Below are 20,525 nucleotides of genomic sequence, written 5' to 3' on the forward strand. Positions count from 1 at the left end.
TATAGGATAGATCCTAAGCATATAGAATATACAGACACTGAAATTAGGAAAAACATGTCAACTTGTTTGCTTGAAATTTAAATAGAATTACACAGGTGGATTCAAAGAACATCTTATGTCAGGTTTTATCATGTCATCATCATGTTGGTTTGAGGACAATCAGTACTGGGCAAATCCTGCAAGAAGCTGAGATGCTCTTGTAAGATGCTAACCATCCTCAGCTCTAAAAATAGCAAGTCTCCAAAGGAGATGATTGGTCCCAGAAGCTGTAAAAGCCAGAATCTCAAGTGACTGCGTCATAACAATGTCACTTTTATAGAGCTTAAACTCCAATGTATAATTAAACGAGTAAATAAGTTGTAAAATAATTAAAAATGAGCCACAGTGAAGTCTGGTATAAACGTTTGTGCTTCAGTGTTAATTACTTCCACTATAAAAACTACACACCAGCATCTCCTCTAGTGTAGCTCCAGTGAACACATACAGTTGTGCTAGGGATAAATTATACTTAACCCTCTTTGCTTGGTTAAAACCAAATTGTATTGCTGCAGATTAAAAGTGGCCTCGTCTCCATCTTTTTCATCTTGAAGCAAAAAGGAACAAGGTCATTATAGAAGCTGTAGACGTGATTGTATCAACACTACAAAACTCTTGGTAGATACTGTTTTAACTCACTGATGCAGATACAGACTTCACAGCACAGACCTGCTCCTTTAAAGAGTGCCAAATCTGTTGAGAAATAGGGACCTGACACACAGAAGATCTGTTGAAAATTTGTTATGGAGCTGCATAAAGAAGCATTATGCCTTAACCGAGACTGAGCTTTACTTACAAATGTTCTTTGGACTTACTGATTGGTAAAGCTAGGCTGTAAACAATTCCCTTTGGCTATTTTCTGTTTGTTCACACTGTGCTTCTATTGAGTAGCTCAGCACAGGATCTGTGATGTTCTGTCCATTGAATAAGTGAGTCTTAAAGTCTACTGGCTTTTTTATTCTCCTTTCTCTAGTTTCCGTATTTCTGGGATTCCTTTATTCCCTGACTCACTGTCCTTGGTTTCTAATTGCCTTCTTTCTCTCTTTCTCTCCCTATCTCCATCCTCTTTCCATCTCTCTCCCTCTTGCCCTGGTTTTTCCCTCTTTCTGTCTATCTGTTCCCTCTGTTTTTCCTCTTATGCCTTCAGGCTTCACATCCCCCTCTGCAGACTCTGAGCCTGCCCCACTTGTGCTGTTCTCTGACATCCTGGAAGGGGCAGAACTGAACTTCTCAGCTGGGAGCAGAGGTTTCGTGTCATCAGCTCCAAGGGGCTTTGGCAGCAACTTTGGCTCTTGCGACCACTACCAAATCTGGCAAAGCAGCAGCTTCCTCTGGGTGCTCTGGGCCACTCGCAGCCAAGATTTGCAGCCACTCTTTGACAGAGCATCTTCCAGTGCTGTTGAACACTTTTTTCCATCTGGCAGTACCTTGGATTTTCAAGCTAGTTAAAATCCTTTAGTAGAAGTAACTCCCCTTGTGACACAGTTCTGACATTTCACATCCACAATTGTTTTCTCTGGCAATTCCATGACTGCAGCGTGCTTCTGTCACTATGCAAAAGAAAACTCTTTATAAAAATCTAAAACTACAAGTAAAAACTGAATAAATCTTACTAATAAGGAGATTTTGTTGTTTTCATACAAGTATTTTCAAGCTGATAGATCTCTTTCGCTTTGCTCAGTTTCTGTGAGCTGAACATGGTGTAGTTGTCAAAGATAGGAAACTATATCCTGGGAAATGAGATGTCTGGGAGGGGACAAGAACAGTTCTTGAACTTTGGAACTTAAAAAATACAAAGAAGGTGAAGGAAACTTCAAATTAATAAAAGTCAAAACAACTAGGGCTTTGCACCTTTCACTGCATGCAAATCAAATCTGCTGTGAGCTTTATTTTGTTTTCATGTCTCTCTTTTCTAATTTGAGATTTTGACAGATGTTTGCTTTGCCAGTGACGCATCCTGTTTCAGGCTTTAAGCCAGGCAGGAAATGGCCCCTTGACTCCAAGTCCCCCATCCTTCTCTATTTTGCCCCAAATCCCATCACTTAATTGTAGCTGTAGTGATTTTAAATATTCACCAATTGCCTCTCCTGCAAGAGCAAATGCTGTGTCCCTTTTTCCCAGACATGCTCCTGGGCTTGGTTTGGCTTTGTTTTAAATGGACAGCTCATTATTTCCTGGCTTGCACTGGCATTTTTTTTTCTTCTGCAGTCCTTATCACCAAAACTAACTGAATAATTCATAACAAACTAATTTGTTGATTAGTTAGTAATTTTCCTGAAGTTTTCAAATTTTGAAAGCATCACTTGAATTCATAGAGGAGCCAAGGCATTGGCAGTAATCAGCCTGTTCAAATGAACAAGCCTTAACGCGAGGTTCCTCTCGTCACAGCCCTGGCCAGCCAGTGCTCCAGGTGCAGCCCAGGAGCGGCCGTGCCCGGGTGCGCTCGCCGGGCCGCGGCTCCCGCAGCTCTGTGGGCCCTAGCGGAGCTGCGTTGCTTTACATCAGCCTAAACTTTGGGCTGCACATCTCCTGCTCTAAGGGAGGAGAACTAGATCTTCAGATAAACCTGCCCTTACCAAATTCCAGGCCAGGTTTACCTAAATGATGAAAATGACTGGGTTGACGCCATTTCCTTCATCACTTCAGTTTCCTACTTGCTTTTTGTGCTCTGTAATTCTCCATAGTGACCTTATGGCACTGCCATAAGGTCAGAGAGAACCACTGTGGAATTAAATTGGCTTCATTTCAAATCCAGATGATATGGAAAATAGGGTAACACAAGCAGAGAAAGCCACAGCTACAATTCCATATACCTCACAGACTGCCAGTTCTGCAACATTAACCAAAGCAGTTAATCAAATTCAGCATTACCTGTTCTTTACCAATTATCTCTGTATCCCTTTGCCATTGACAAAGGACTGCCTCTTAAGAGGATGTTGAAAGCAATTAAATTTAACTTCTGATGTGACTGTGTTTCACCATGAATTTAAAGCTGCCCCCCTTCTATACTGCTCTATTAAAGAGCAAAAACAAAACAAAACTTTTTGTCTGAGATCAGATAAAATACATCATGTTACTGAAACAACATTTTTCTATTTGTTTAACCTGATCAAAAGATTCCAAAGTTGTATTTCAGTCAAACGCAGTTTTAACACTGTCACATTTCTATCAGTTTATAACAGGGTAACAGAGCAGAGAGCTGTAATGTGCATATAATAAAACAAAATCTGCCATAAAGAAGAGGTGGCAAACAAAGTCAGTCAGTGTTATAGTGACAGGAGCAATAGATTTGACTTAATCAAACACTCTGGATGGGCTGATATTTCCTACCATTAGGAAGAAGTCCAGACTTGTTCTCTCTTGCTCAAAAGTCAAAGTCAAGATGACTGGAGTTATGTCATGGTTTCTCCACTCTCAGCAAAGGATTTTTTCACCTCACCTTTACTCGATCATTGCAACATTAAATGAGCCATGAAAAAAGCTCAGCTCAGCACTCCCACCTCAGGAGGACTTTAGTGACATCTGCCCATATTGACCTAACTATACAGATGAGTGTGTCTAAAAACCTTTAGACCCTTGGTTCTGTGTCTCTGGAATAACTCAGAGCTGGCTCAGGCTTCTACCAATAGCTTCCACACTAACATGTGAAGCATGGAAAACAAAGCAAGACCTCAGAATCCACCAGGAATTTGGTGGTAACAGAGCACTCGAGATTAGACTTTCAAAAGAGGTCAGATTACACTTCAAGGTAAATCCATCAGGCATACCGAACTCCTGTGAAACTCTGGCTTAAAGAGAAGCTTACGCCAGAGGTATACAAAGCAACCATCTCATAGATATTGTGAGTTATGAGGCATGTGTATTACTACCTAGGAATCTATATACTGTACATCCAAAGAAATTATGCTTATGCCTCCACTAAATATAAGAAGTGTTGGGGTATTAGAAGGTAAGTGGGCACTTCAGGTACACAGACCTCATTCAGATTTGACAGAAAAGATCACCACAGAAACACAGTAAGATTGTTCCTTTTGGGTGAACCCACCCATTTATCCAAGATTAAAGTTTAGTCAGTAAAAAAGGGAATGTTTGTTGCCATTCTCCTTTCACTGCCTATATGCACGTATACCATGATAAAATTATCTTTCACTTTAGCCTTTCTTTTTTTTTTTTTTTTTTTGGTCAGGACCACATTTCCCATCATAAGTAAATATGGGCAAGACATCTTCCCCAAGGGAAAGGTTCATAGTCAACGGACACAAACAAAGTTTAAGCAAACAAGCAATTTTTCGTATCACTAGAGTCTGTTGCAAATACAATAGTTTTGTCTCTAGGGAACAATTTTTCTGTAAAGCGCAGACTTAAATATTCTCAATTACTTTTCTGATATAAGCACATTTTATTTACTGGTACATGCTTCTCCCTGTTTTCCAGCTGCAAATCTTCTGCAAGACACTAGGCTAAATGTATTCCTGCCATCACTCTTGTGACTTCAATGAGAAGCTAAACGAGTCCATTATGATTACCATGTGCTTGCCAAACCATTTACACTTGTTTACTAAGGTACATAGTGACTTACTGCATCTCAAGAGAACATTACCACTCATTACTTCATGCATCAGATTATAGCTAAATTATTGTTCTCATAGTGCAAGTCTCATGTATTATTCAAATTCTAACCAGAGCATTAACTCTGCCACTCAGCCAAGATTACAGCTAAAAATAGATAGTACATGTCCTACTTCAGAATGTGTTTAATATTACTACCAACAGCATCTCAGAATATCACATGTGCTCATATTTCACATCTTTGACCTTCAAGTGAAGTTGAAGAGTGTAAGCCGGTAGTATATAGTTGTGATAAGAATAAAGGAAAGCCTGTAGCTGCTGGCTATATTGTACCAGCTAGCATGTGCAATTTCACATAATGATTTGCAGTGGAGGTGGTTACATTTATTTCGATTTTTTATATTTAATTGCTTAGGAATAATAGAGCGCACAGACAGGAAGAACCATATTCCACATGTAGCAAGGCCAAAATTAGAATCATGTATTTCAAACTTTTCCAGATTCACACTGAGAAATTCTATTTGAACTTCAGTGTCCATCTTTTATGCTTAGAGTTACACCCTGAAAAAGGCTTATTTTGGATGCTTTGAGTATTCGCAGAAGGAGCTAAGGAATATTAACCTTTCTCACCCTCAATTACAGTCAACTGTATGACAAGTACTCTCTTGCCAATAATATATCCATACACTGGCCCTTCTCACTTGTTTCCTCCCAATTCTTCTCACCCAGATCAGCACTGAATAGTTAAGAGCTGGTGAAATTCCAGCCTCCAACGGGAAGATACTCATGAGAGATAAGGTCCCATCTGATTTCTGCCATTTATGATGGCAGAATTCCTCTATACCTTTTACCATCTATACCATAAATGCTGCTAAAGCCTCTGTAACATTCACAGGTCATCCAGTACAAAGCTAATTTTCCTTACATTCCTGCCTAATTTCTGAACCACAATATCATCTAAATCAAGCTTAACTCAAGGTAGGGATAGAGAGAGATGGGAAAGATGCAGGAATGGATATTACTCCCAACAATTTACTTTTGAAGGAAGGAACATGTTTTCCTAACTCATTGCTTTTTCTACTAACATCCTTTAAATTACAGTCCAGTTTTTGGCACACATGCAATTTCATTCTAATATAGCATGCATATTAGAAAAACAGCCATTTTATCATTTAAAATAAACATATAGTTCATTTCATTCCCTGTTGAAAGACTTCTTTCATAAGCTTGCTCTAGTCTAAAGACTTTAACTGGATTCAAGTGACCCACAGTAGGACCAGAAGGCCCTAAATGGGCCTTAGCAGAGTGTTAAAAATAAATCCTCATCTAGACACAAATTTAGTAAGAAATGATTCTATGTTCACTAATCAACCTATTAAGCTTCTAGTTTATATGTGTTATTACATGCTCTTCTGAAGATGAAAGTGGCCTGTGTTTTGTTTATAAACCCCTTTAGGGGTTTTTTGTATTCATTTTCCTTTGTTATCCTCCTTCCCCAGTATTCTGAGAGTTCAGGGGCTAGGATTAATGGGGACTATTCCATGACCCTTCAAAAGAGTCTGAACCCAACAGCTCCTGCCAAGGTCAAAGATGAAGAGTGAAAACAATTTCTATTGTATTTTCACCTTTACAGGCCTCTTTTGCATAATTGATTTGCCATAGTTCCCACTGTATAACAAAGCACTCACTACATTTTTATTATGAAACTCAGGTTGTTATCTGTGATAACTACACTATTTAAAGTATTGTTTAGATAATAGAGAAATGAAAAAAAGACAGAAGTAGTCTATATAATGTTCAGGTTGCACACACTGTGCATTTATTTCAAACTAAAGCTCAGTTAATTGAGCACTTTTCTGTCATCATATTTAAGATATCTGAACTCTAAGGCTGTGTATCAAAACATATTCTTTCTGGAATATTGTATCACATCATACGTTTCTAGTCAGCAAAGGATTTATGTTGGCCATTTCATCTCACATGGTATGTAATGTGCATATTTCATGATGAATAAATGAAGGAGGTCACATCCTGAACCAGGAGTAATTTACTCCCAAGAGCAAATCCATTCTTGCTTGTCACCAATAGAGAGGGAGGCTATTATGATTTACTGTGAAACACAACAATTGCATCACAGAGTTCCCAACACGAAAACCTCTTCAAAATTTCATAATGCCCTTGGGGCAGCCTTTGTTTCCTGTTTGGCAATTGCCTTCCTGAAGTCTTGTTCTATCTCTAGTGGTTTTCTTTAGCTTACAGAGACGCATAGTAGTAGAGCAAAGGCCCAGTTAAAATTGGTGTTTATTGAATAACAACACTGATTCTCTAGCTCTTGACAAGTAATACTGTCAAATAGCTGCAGCAGGAGAATTGAAAGCTATGGGCAACATTTATTTCTGTGTGTAAAGCCTCGTGCACCAGGTCTCAGTGACGTCTATGCAGTAATACATTTTGCCCAAAGGATGCTGAGACAGGTTCACGTGCACAAAGATTTATTTGCAGGGTCCATAGCTGATAGCATACATTAACTACAGTCATAAAAGTTACTTTAGGGGAAAATAAAAACCAAGCGAAAGGGAAAACACTCACCAGCGACCAGCCTTGAAGAGAAGCAACATGATTCCCAAACAAAGGGTCCTCCCTGGCCATTCTCTGCAGTGCAGCATGTGGATCCCCCATAACACTTTTCCCATAGCAACTCTACAGCTTTCCTCAGGACCCAACCACTCTCCCTCTTGGTTGTTCCTGCTCATGCTGCCATAAGCGCCAGCTGGAGCACGCTTTGATCTGGGCTGGCGTTGCAGGCTGCTTTTTTGGTCAGCTTTGCACACACACGTTACTGGGTAATGTAAACCAAAAGCTACAGCCAGGAGGTAGGAAACACTGAGGGGAAAAGGACAGGCCTATATGCTATGGACTTGCTGTATGCACTTAGACAAGCGTTCAACCTTTATAATGAAGATGGCAGCAATTTGGCCACTTCAGATCTTTCTCCAAAAGTGCTCACTAGTAGGAGTGAAAACCAAAAGAATTTCTGATACAATTTGAATATTCTTCTACATGCTTAACTCATCCCAGGGATTTTTGGATGGAAGGTTTTTACTGTTTTTTCTAAGTATCACCTGGCAAAAACAAGGCTATTTCTGAACAAGACAAAGGGTACTTTAGAAACAATTACCTTAAGTGAAATAGGGAGCTAAGTCTCTTCCATTTTCTACACAGAAATAACTTTTCTAAAAAGAATTGGATAGTTTTGACACTCATGCACAGTACGAGAGTCACAGGTATTGTAACTTGGCATAGCTCCACTGAAATCAGGTAACTTGCTTATTTGTACTACCTGGAGCAAATCAACAGCCTTCACTGATTTCAGTGGAGCCATACTAACTAGTGTGTCTCAGGCAGTGCCACAGAAGCAGAAAAATAGGAGGTAATACTCATCAGTGCTCTGCAATCTCCAGAGTCCAGAACTCTTCACTGTCACCAGCCTACCCCTAGCAAATCCATTTTTCTTGCTTTTGTACATTTATAAATGAAAGAATGGAAGTTTTAATTAAATATCTTGTACATTGATTTAAATATTCCACCACCCAAACAGATTGAAGTGTCACCCAGAATTTAGCAAGCCGAAGCTGTTCTCTCATCAGTGAGAGACACAGGAGCTCTCTCATAGCATTTTCCCTTTATCAGGACAGACAAGCAAATGAACCGATAAATACATTAGAAATTAATTGTAGAATTCATCATGTAGTAAGCAGGGCCTCCAAAACAATATCTTGTGCAGATAAGGATAAAGCACTTAGCAGACCTTTAAATGCCGACTAATGAAATGATTGACTACCAAGGGGCAGAAAGGGTTTCTTTGTTGCCATAACGTTTTGCTTTCTCCTGCCGACCTGCAGCATACGTTATCGGCGTCACTTTCTGAAATTGCATTACACTTCTTGTCGGTTCTCAGATGTGGCTGGGGACACACTCTTGAAATGTTTGAAATAAATATCCACTTTGCAGCCCATATCTTCGGTCACTCCAAGCGAGCCTGGAGAGGCAAAGGCGCTTTCCGAGGAGCAATGGCTCTGGAGCAGGGGCTGCTTCAGGAGCCAAAGAGAGCCAGGAATAAAAACCTGCCTCCAGCTCCCAGCCTGTTTTAGTTTTTATACCCCAGCCAGAACTCCAGATTCATCTGATCTGCCTGTATGTTTTCTACCATCCATGCGACACAGTGGTATGATACAGTGCAGTTAGTAGACTCTTCCCTGATTTTCTGTGAGGGAATTGGATGGGAAAAGCTTACGGAACATATTTGTGCATCCCAAAAGCCTGACATTGGCATTTAAAGAGGAGTGTGTTATAAGAAAATACAGCCAAGGACATGCAAGTGTCTAGGAACTGTACAGCCCTGGACCATATCACAGTCACAGCCTGCATACGAAAATAAGAGGACAGACCTCCCATTACCAAAAATACAAATGGGCTATACCTCAACACGGGTCTGTGCTATGAAATGCTTCTGCATCTACCCATAGCTTCATGAAACACGGGTTTGGAACTGATTAAACAATGCCAAGAAACTCACGTACATAAATGCATAAATAAATAAAATGGCAAGGAAGTGTACTCACTTTTGCAGAGCTAGTCACACTGACTAAATTTCAGTGTACTTAAAGTGTTCACAGAATTGTAGCCCAAACACCACAATCTTAGACCATTAGGTTTGGTGTGTTATTTTAAAACACACTGGTGGGATCCAGATCCCCTAGCTTTAGACTTCCCTATCCAGTTGTCCACAGACTTCCTTTATGGTCAATGGAATGAAGCAGGCACATTTAGATCACTTATTATCTGATCCGCTTCCAGCGTCTACCTGAGGACATGACTAGCACTTGAGAAGTGCCTATTTTTCCCAGTTACAAAGAGAATGGAGTCTACAGAAAATTAGCTTCGTCAAATCCTCTCCCAGCAGACTCGCAGCACAAGATTCACTAGAAGTGAAGGGACTATGCGGTCACTTGTGAGTTACTCAATGTTTATTTTTTATAGACAGTAGGAAATATCATCATTGACAGGACAGCAAGCTAGTATTAATCTACATAATAATATATCCATAATTAGCTCTGTTTTAAATATATACCATAAATTTCTTACACAAAATATTTATATAGGAAAATGTAAATTAGTCCCTTAGTAGTACTATGAAATTTTACATCTACAGTAAGAAGAGACAATTTTACAACTGAGAACCTGACCAGCAGAATTATGGGCATATCTAATTGCAAGTATAGCTCTTGAAGTGAGCTGGAAAGCTTTAAGACAAAAGCTACAAGTATGAGAGGACATTATTACAGCATTTATTTTCTACTAATATTTTAGCTCTAATTATGCTTTAAATTACACAGTATCTTGAAGCACAACCACAGCTAGCATGAGTTATTTTCAGAGTTACACTGTGAGTGGGTATTAGAAGATATCCTCTATGCCGCAGACCAACTCCAGGAAACTAAGAAATCATCTTGCCATAAGTATAGTATATGACTTTTTGTAACCCAACAGATAAATCTTTTTTCTATTGCTCTATGAAGTTTGCAGGACATAAATCTCTAGGACACAAATAAACACACTTGAGAAAAGATTTATATGTGATTATGAACTAATTACAAAATTCTACATTCAGGGAAGAAGCTCTGAGACTCCTTTGCACTGCAACTGCACTGCAAATCGGCTGTAACAGCCTTGCACTGCTGGGAAAGGCACGGCACTCCAAGGAGGGGGTCTGAGGGCAGAGCTGCAGCGGGAGCTCCGCCGGCCTCCCTGTCACTGTGCACGAGGGAGGCAGCGTGACCAGACGTTTCTTTCCGCTGTGTATGCTTTAGCCCCCTCAAACCCATGGGCTTCCATGGGGTCCCCCAGCAAGCACGGGAGATCACATCACCCCAGTTTTGGGTGACAGCAGTCGCTGGCGGAGAGAAGTCTGGGAACCAGTAGCTGTCTCTCTTGGAGATGCAAGATGCAGCCTACTGCCAGCCGTCCTCAGAAAGCTGTTCTGAGGCCTGGAAGACAGAAGGGGACAATATCTAGACAGCATGCTCCATTTACTCAGCCCTTCCATGCTCAGTCTTCATAACTTTTAGTTGTCCAGGCCCCAGCCTGTGGAAAGCTCCTGGGAGAGCACATTGACAAAACAGAGGCTGTTGATTAACCTTGGGATCCCCTCATGTGCCATGAAAACATGACCAGCACAATACGAAGGACCATTCCCTTCCCCAGGCTTGAGCAAGGCCAAGATGCATCTTGTTTCTGTGCAAGTAGAAGCACTAGAGGGGAAAGGCCTGAATTCATTCTTTAACTACTAGGATATGCTGAAGAAGAGACCGTATTTAGCCTTTCAAAAAAAGGCATTGGACAAGTGGAGGTTTGCCTCACCCCCACAGCAACCATCCTTTGTCCATCTGACCTAAGTAGAGACAACCAGGCCCAGGAACTAGTGCTATTTTTCAAGATCATATTTCTCTAATTACAATGCAGCAGGTTGCATTTGCAGAAGTATAGCTCCATATTCACAGTGACACAGTATCTACTATATTACCTTTGCCACGTAGGAAAGTAAAAATGTTAACGCTATCCATAAGTCCTGTTTTTTATCATTCAGTACCAGATTTATGGGTCCAAGACTAGCAGACATTGAAAAATATCCTGCTAAAAATCTGTCCATATTCAATTCTGCCTGTAACCTTCAAGATATATATTACAGAATTTATCACATCATTAAATTTGTACCCCTATTTTTATAGCTAGTTCCAGTAACATTTTAAAAGATTTGTCAGTAGTATGGTAAATTATTGAAAACTGTGAATGCTATATGGCTTTTGAAAGAGTATTTATCAATGCAGTGATTTACCATTTTACAAAAAGAACATATGGAACAGCCTAAGTACCATGGTACTAACATTCATTAGTCCATAACTAAGGCACAGGTTAATCTGGATGGCACTGATCAACTGGGATTTGAGAATGTGTAGGGAATAGAAAACCCAGGATCAATCTTGTAAAGTGGAAGTAAATAAAAATTGCTGCTCTGTGTTTATCCACAATTTATAAACCCCCATAAATTTTTCCTGTTTCTCTGTAGTTTTAGCACTGTTCATCTGCAGAGTTGTAAGGTAAGAGCAGGCACTAGTGTAATCTTGTGCTTATCTGAGGTTCAGACTTGCTTTGTATTCCAGGTGTAAATCTTCCAAAACACGTTAGTGCAGTCAACTTGCAAACCAATTATCACCTCAGCTTCTTTGCGTTGAAGCCAGCTGAATGGTGTGTACAGTTTGCTGCAAGAGGCAGCCAGCTCTCCTAGCTGTTTTCTGTGTCCCAGGAAGTTTACAAAAAAAGTTAATTTTTGTAAACAGTCCTGTTTCTGAACAAGCACTTTTTAAAATCTGAAGTTGTAGAAAGGAGACTTTTTTCTCTTTACCTCACTGGAAGCTGTCCCATTGGCTCCGACCGCACTGCAGACAGGAACTGGTTAGGAAAAGCTGACCCATTATCTGCTGTGTTCACGTACTTGCATATTATGGAAAAGCAACTCTTAAAGCCGCAGAAAACATCCATCTATTCTCCATTTTCAACAATATTGCCCTACACAGTTGTGAAGGGTGCTTGCTAGCCTTATAGATTGCCAAATATCAAAAGAAAGATACAGATTTTTAAGCGCTAGCCTGATCGTTCACCTGACTGCTGTTGTGCTTCATAAATTGACTATGCACATATTAGTGAGGCTTTGCCTACACACCTCACAAACGACCAGGAGACGTTGTCACTATTGTCTTCTCCTGCATCGCTTAATCTGTGCTTTTCTTTCTTTTAAGTTCACCATTTGTACGCAGATTTCCTCTCCTTACGCTTCACACCGTTAGGCACATAAGCACAGCCCGAGGAATGCCAGAAACCCTCAGCACCCCATGAGGCACGTCAAAGCCAGCCGGGCAGCGCAGCGACACTGCCTGAGCCCACGCCTGGCACCCGGACCAGGACCAGGACCAGGACCAGCCCCACGCGCTGCCCCGCAAGGGCGCGAGGGTTGCGTGGACACAGCGCAGCTTTTCAGGACAGGAGCAGAGCAGGGGAATGCCATGAAACTCAGACAATTCGGTGGCACTCAGTACCACGTTTCAACCGAAGTCAACAGTAGCCTCTTTACATAAGAGGTTCTGTAGGCTTAATTCAAAACATGCTTCCCAGAGGCCTTTGCTGAGAAAAAGTTCACAGCAATCAGGATTTGATAATAGACGCCAGAATACATAACCATCTTTACCAGCTACTAATTTCAAGGTAACTCACATGTCAGTTATGTTGTGAAACCTAAGTCTAGATTAATTTGGATAATATTGCATACACAGGACTTGAGAATAAAAAGCAACTTTTTACTGCAGCAGTATTGGCTGGTGCATTTACCTACTGCATTATGATGGGCAAACTACATAACTTCAGAGCTTGGAACAGAAAATAACTATTGCAAATAGCCTAAATTACTGAGGTGAAAAAAAAGAGGTTACAGTGGTGGTTCTAGGAGCTTCATTATCTGTGCTATACATTTTATTCAGTAGTTTGAAAGCATCTTTTTCTCCATTCCTTCCTTGTTATTGCAAGTTAGCAAAACAACAAAAAGTATCATGCATACTACAGTTTAGGAGGCTTATGCATATTATAGCTGACATATATTATATACAATGCTGCTTAATTTGCGAGTACCATGCCTTGCTATAGAGACTGTCACTTATAAGAACATACAGCCTCACTAAAAATACGGTCTGCAGACTGTAATAAACTTTATACAGACTTTCGTTATAACTATTATTTGGAATGCCTTCATTTCTGGCAATAAGGCTCGGAACTTCCATCCCATGGAAAAAAAAAAAAAATCAGACTCACTTAAGACATTTAAAATCGAATTTATAAGTGAAGCACCAAAAAATCACTACTCTTCTTTCCAAATCTTGGTCAAAATTGCAAAGATTATCCCTGTACTGCAGACCACAAGAGAGGTATCCCAAGTGAACTGTTCAGATGCTTAAAATTACACACACATGTAAGTACTCTATCAGATAAAGTTCCTTATGACAAAACAAAGTGGAGCGTGTGAAGAATGAGGATTGCTTTAGAGGTAGTGGAAGCCAGCAGCTGAGACTGCTGCTTGCCTCTTGACCAGGCTGCATAAAATGATTGATGAGTTGTGGAGGGTTTTTACAACCTGTCGTAGCTCAAACTTTGGGCAAAAAAGGATCCATCCGGACTCCCAAGGATCATCTTTGCTAGTCATTAGAAATCACAACAGCAAGCTCCGTGGCCTTGGTGAATCGATAGGTAGCCAAGAATGAAACTCCACTTCTAAGCATTGGCTGTACAGATTCTAACCCCTTTATCAAAACAAAATGCCCCATGCCCTTTACGTTTCTTTCAGCTTTATATGATCTTCCCACATCGGTAAACAAGCTTTAATTTTGTAGTATAAAAAGCACAACAGTTCTGCTCTGGGCCAGTTTATGTCCTGAGCTTTCAGTTGGCAAGGAACTCTTCTCAGGATTGCAGTGTTAAATTGCCTTTACTTAATTTTTATTTATTTAGAGGGGTTTTTTTTTCCCCCTCAGCCATCGTTACAAGCAAGAATCATCTCGTTTTCCACATAAAACTACTTGTATAGCAGCTAAGATCACAAGGGAGCTGCACTCCGTGACTAATATTTAGGTAGCAAACATTCTTTTACTGGAAGCTTGATGCTCTTTTGATTTGGCATAAGTATAAAGTGTCTCCCCTAAAAATATTACATATGTTTTTCACCACATACTAAGGCAGATTGAAAAAAAAAAGAAAAATCAGCAGATATAATCCTGAAGTCTTAGTATTAATACATCCCCTTACTGCAATCTCCACTTACACTGTGTGGTCTGCCAGAGAGAACTGCTTCTCTGGAAGTGTCATTCCTGCCCATTACTGTGGAGTAAGTGCAGAAATATCTCCTAGGGCTGCCGGCTAAACTCCAGTGAAATGCGGCACAGAACTTTGCTGCAGTCCAGCCAGCAAGAGCAGGATCAAAGTCATAGCCTACACTACGTAGTCAAGCTGGACAAGGATGGCTATGAAGCATTTCCCTGAAGTTTTGGGAAACTGCTTATGGTGGAAATGCCTGCTTTGCACTGTTAAAATAACTGTCCTCCTCTTTGGGACCTGGTTTGCTCTTATACTGGTGTAGATCTAGAATAATTTAATTTTTGCAAATGGAGTTCGATTGTGGATTTAAACTGAGCGCACATTGATGTGTGTATTATCACCGGTACTCATTTAGGCCCATGAAGAGGGCATAGGAAAATGCACAATAATGAGAAGTCTAAGTTAGGTCATCACAACAGAGTGAATTTTAAACAGTGCACGGTACTTGGGCAAGTGCTGTGCTGGAAGGAGAATATTGCTTTTGTACACTGTAATTCATAAGAATCATCACACTTTGTTCTTACTTAGCATTTCTCACCCAGGTGTCTGAAAGCTTTTCTGCAGCATTAGGCCACTTTCATTTCTAGTATAATTGTGACTAGCTCTGCAGTGTGCCTCAAGAATTAACCTGTCCAGTTAACTACAGGCATTTCAAAACACACCACTAAAGATAAAATAATCGTCCTACAGGGAGATGCATTAAAGCATAAAGAAATGTTTTCATTCACTCAACCTGACAGAGGTAGTGAAAATCCATATGAGAGCCAGGAAGACAACTCAGGAACCCTACCACCTTGCTCATGTCAGCAGGCACCAGGCCACAGCGAACCTTATTTCCGTGCTGAGAGGCAGCTGCACGTCCATTCAGCCCTTCCAGGCAGGCCCCGACATGCAGCAGTTGCTCCCCAAGTGCAGGTGGCTCCTTCTGCGTCCCAACAAGCCCCAAAGCCCTCTCTTCCCTGCGTGAATATGGGCAGCCTTAGATCCTTGTCCTTGCACCCGCTGTGGCCAGGCAGCTAATGGTCAAAAAAAAAAAAAAAAAAGCAACCCCCGCTTTATCTATAGTGCTATGGATTAAAACAAATCAAGGTTCAGCCAAGCTTGAAAGAAAGAAATATTTCTGTAGAGGAAAGGATACAATTAAATCAAGCAAGGGAAAACATAGTAATCAGTACATACAAAAAAAGACAGTAAAATTAAGGAAAGCAGGTAAGTGATAAAACATGTTAAGCGAATAACTACAACCTTCCTGCAAAGAAGAATGTGTTCTCTGGTAATTAATCAATATCCTCCTAGAGGAGCCCAGACCCTATCCTCAGGCCCCTGTCACTGGGGTCCGCACGATGCTGCCCAGGAGCTACGCCTGACTGCAGGTACCTGTGGACCCTGGCACTATGGCTAGCAGGTACCTGTGGACCCTGGCACTATGGCTAGCAGGCTCACGGGCAGAAAGGAGCTGCTCCCGGATCACCCGGGTCTGCAGGAGCAGCAGCGACTGCCTCCCGCACTCCCGGCCTCCCCAGGGTGCAGCTTCCTCCCAGCTGGCGCCTCCTGGGCTCTGTGGAGCCAGGAGGAGGCTTTGTTCTTCCCTTGCCCATCTCCGCTTGCAAAGGCAGCTGAGGAAGGGTCACCTCAGTGAGCCTGAACCCGCTACAGGAGAGAAAGCAGCAGTCTTCCCGCACCTCTGCTGAAACCCCCTGAAGAGCTGCATCTCCTGCAGCAAGCTGACACCAGCAATCAGCTTGCTTCCCCGCACAGTCTGCTGCCATCCTTTGCAGCAGGCAGGTCTGGGCAGCCTTTGCCATGTTTCTCTTGTGAAGATAAACGTGAATAATGTTGATTCTGGAATTCCCAATTTAAAATAAATAAAACCTTGAGCACAGGCCTACTTCAGCACAAGTATGTTAAAAGTGCAGAGGCTTGAGATGATATTCAAAAAGAAACCTGAAAGTCTTTAAGAGTTGAGCCACCATTACATTTGTTTGGAATTTGGAAAAGTAGCAGCTTTTGCCTTCTTTCAAAGAGTCAAAGATCTTCTGTAACTATTGCCCATCAAATGGTAGCTGGCAACTCTATGGCTTTGCATGATCAAATTATGAAGTCTTAAATTCAGATGATTTTCTATCCAGACGTTTACCATCAAATTAAATCTGTTAATAGATAGAGCAAACGCCTAATAGCAATTCCATCTCATTTCATAGAGTTGTATAGATGAATAGATCTGAGTCATCACAAATCTCCTAGTGCTATAAATGCACTGAATAAATGAAATATAAAAACAAGGGCCAAATTTAGATTTTTATCTACATTTATCCTTTCCATTCAGTTTTCAGGTTAGAAGTCAGGAAGCTACAGTCCTGCCAGAAGTGCCTGCAGAAAGTAAAACAAAAATCTAATACTACGGAAATGCTATATGTTTAAATATATACATATATTAAAACCCAACTAAATTCAACAATTTCTATAGGATTTGGGGTTGTCTTTTTTTTGTCTACACTACTGCTTCCAGTGTGAACTGGAAAATCTTGCTCTGATAAAATAGCATATCCTTTTTTATCTACCGTAAGAATTCCTGAAAAGAAGGATCATGCAATCAGCTTTATCATTTTCTCCACTGCTTCTGAAAACAACTGCCATAGGCAATTCTGTCAAAATCAGAATTTTTTAGCAGCTCCTTTCATATTGAATGATTTGACTCGTGTTATAAAGCCTCAAAGTACTATACATCAAGAAGATCAATTGAAAGGCACGACACAAATGTTTGTGCAGCCAGCCCTTCCCAACTGCAACAGCAGTAGACAGCTGTACTACTGTAATAATTCAGACTACAGAGACTGACTGCAGGGTACATTACTGCTTATGTTCCTCAGGTTAGCAGAGGTGAGGTAATAGGAATATTTTTTTCAGATTATGCAGAAAATTATTATTCTAAATCCTAAATTATTCTCATTTCTCAACATTTGTTCACACTACTTTCTAACATAAATTCAAGCTGCATGAATTATCTAAATTCATTAGCTAAATCCAGCACTCAAGCAAAGTGAGAAAGATTAAACCAGGAATGGGATTCCAGACAAATTTCTAACATGGGTATTCAATTTTTGTTGCACATGCCCCACCCCACTAAAGCGGTCAGTTATTTATTGTAGTATCTTTACCCTTACCTCTTCTGACCTCCTGCTAATCAGGGGCCATGGCCAAGGTAACAGTCACGATGCACCTACTTGCCCTAAACTAACAGCCCCTTATGTTATTTATGTGAAGACGTGTTACCTGGAAACACTGAGGTCTCAGAGAAAACTATCCAGCCATTGGATTCATACTTTCCGTTTAATTAAATTGCAGAGGGAACCCAGCCAACAAACGTACTGCCTGTTTCATATCTAAAATTCTTCAGCTGGATATTGGCAAGTTTCTTCTGCTGTCTTCATTTTCGGGTGGGAGGCTAAATTGACATTTACCATTATTCATCTTTCACAGGAAACAATCCTTGAAAATGAATAAGAGATTAAATAATTTTATTCCCTTAAAGTGAAAATCTAGGGCCATGGCAACTTTAAGCCATGGTCTTTTAACTTTTAATTTAAAAGCATTAAACTAAGTGAAAATTGTTTTATGTTCACTTTCTAAACAGAGAAAGTTCTTTCCCTTAATGTTTTACTATCTCAAGGAGCAGCTAAAATTATTTATTAAATAACACTGGAGTTCACCTTTACAAATCCCAACACAGCATAAACAGGATCATTTATAAAAGAATGACATGATAATACTCGGCTCCATGCTAGAAAAACTAAAGAGAAACATGCACAGTCAACCAATCACTTGTTGGTGTGGGGCCAGCCTGGACACAAGAACTGAATTAAGATGATCATTTAACTTCCGACCGCAGTGGCTTTGGTGGTTATCGCTGCCACCATGTGCTAAATGTACTGATCTGTGCTCTAAACTGGTTCTAACGTCTAGGTTGAATCCTTCATCTGAGAATTGATTCCACTCTAACCTGGAAATAAAAGACAGATGTTTCGTTTTTTTTCTTTAGCTGAAACCATCTAGGTTTATTATTTGAAGGTGCCACTGAAGAATAGACTGGCTCTCTATAAACCATTATTCTTTGAAAACATTGGAGAAGTACTATCACTACAGCTACACCCTCATATCCCAGAGACAGCCATTATGAACTTATTGGGCAACTGGAAGAAAGGATAGTTTCCCATTATGTAAAGAAAGATTAACTATGTAACACCTTTTCTTAGGAAGGAATACATGATGGCCAACCTGTGTACTAAATGGATACTCATTTGCAAATAAAAAACAAGACCAAGATTGCTCAAAAGTGCAGGAGAAGTGGTCTTTATGTCTTTGCTAATACAGAGAGCTGGGAAACTTGGTTGCACAAGAAATAGCTGCAGCAGCAGGAAAAGTAACAGAACTATCAGGTATAACCTTCCACACCCTCCCATCCTCCTTCACCTTGTCTTACAGTTTCATTTGATTTACAGCTGGCAGCGCAAACAATGCTATTTTTAAGAAATAATGTATTTACCTACTTGCAGAGACCGAATTATGTCTACTGGAAAAGGAATACCTTTCTATGAATGAGACAGTATATTGCTTATGTTTGGAGTGGCCTAGCATTCACTTTTTATCTCTTTGCACTTAATTGCCTTGTCTTCACAGATCTGGAGCCACTCTTCCCTGAAGAAGCACTGCTTACATCTGTAATATTTAACAAACATTGCACAGATACTGGCAGTTTTAGAGTTTCTGAACATGCGCTTTCCTTGACTCACTCAGTTATAAACTGAGCTGATGCAATAAGATGATAACTGTCAGTTACAATTTGTATTTCTGAGAATTAGGATCATGCAGTATTTTGTGGATTGTATCTCCCTGATAAGGTTCACTTTCCAAAGAATACAGAGTCCTGTAAGACTGGAGTTGGCAAGGCTACTGGTAAAGGCAAGTTTAAGAGATTGATTCTTACAAGATCACAACTATATAACATTGAAAGATGCAATACATGAATATTATCCTGCTGCTTGTGTTGCAGTCTGATAGTAGAGTGGACAGGAAAAAAGAACAATGCAACAGATATCTTTATTCTTGTGATGAAGGCATCTGCTGATGCGGCCCCCTGTTCTGTATATTACATGAGAGGCATTAAGCAGTTTAGATAGAGTTGTTCTAACATCATCATTTCCCAGAGCAACAACTTCTGAGGAAGTGAAAAGAATTTCACATAAAGCAAACACAGTTGTATGTATTTCTTCAGGGTGAAAGCCATGGGGTGTTAAAAGACATTGCATGGTAAAGTAAAGCCTTTCACTAGGTGTACTCAGTCACTTCCTTTCATCCCTTTCGGGTCCCCGCATTTTAAATTACTTAAAGAAACAGAAGAAGCAGAGGGGAATGCAGGCTTATCCCCCTGTTCTAGATGAAAGGAAAGGAGCAGAGCAAGTGAGCTCCTCCACTAAAACAAATTGTGCTTATGCACCCAACTCCCTAACTCAAGTTTCCAGCTGGGCTACTTAGCAGCAGATCATTCATAAGACAGGGCTTGCAGAAGAGTCATAGGTACACTGAGGCAAGGAAAAAAAGAAGGTGAATGAGACTTTGTTTCAAATGTCTGATCACAGGACATTTCAGAAATACAGACTGGTTAGGCAGCTGGAACGCAAGTTGGCAGTGTGCCCTTGGGGGGCATACTAAGAAGGACAACTTCCAACCAGGCTGCATCAGCAAAAATGCAGTCAGCAGATCAAGGGAAGTGATTATTTCCCTCTATACGGCACTTGGGTGGCCACATCTACAAAACTGCATCCTGTTTTGGATCCTCTACCATAACAGAGTCATTGACAAACTGGAGAGTCCAGTGAAAGGCCACAAGGCCCTGAGCAACCTGATCCAACTTGAAGTTGGCTCTGCTTGGAGCAGAAGCTTGCACT

At 40.5% G+C, this 20,525-nt stretch overlaps 1 long non-coding RNA gene across 14 annotated transcripts in view; it reads right to left on the reverse strand.

Moving 5' to 3' along the window:
• LOC112981110 (uncharacterized) overlaps positions 1-20,525 on the reverse strand; it is a 210,614-nt gene that overhangs the window by 89,933 nt on the left and 100,156 nt on the right. The gene's annotated exons all lie outside the window — the stretch shown is intronic.

The sequence above is a fragment of the Dromaius novaehollandiae genome, chromosome 14 (genome assembly GCF_036370855.1).
Source record: "Dromaius novaehollandiae isolate bDroNov1 chromosome 14, bDroNov1.hap1, whole genome shotgun sequence".
Classification (NCBI taxonomy): domain Eukaryota; kingdom Metazoa; phylum Chordata; class Aves; order Casuariiformes; family Dromaiidae; genus Dromaius; species Dromaius novaehollandiae.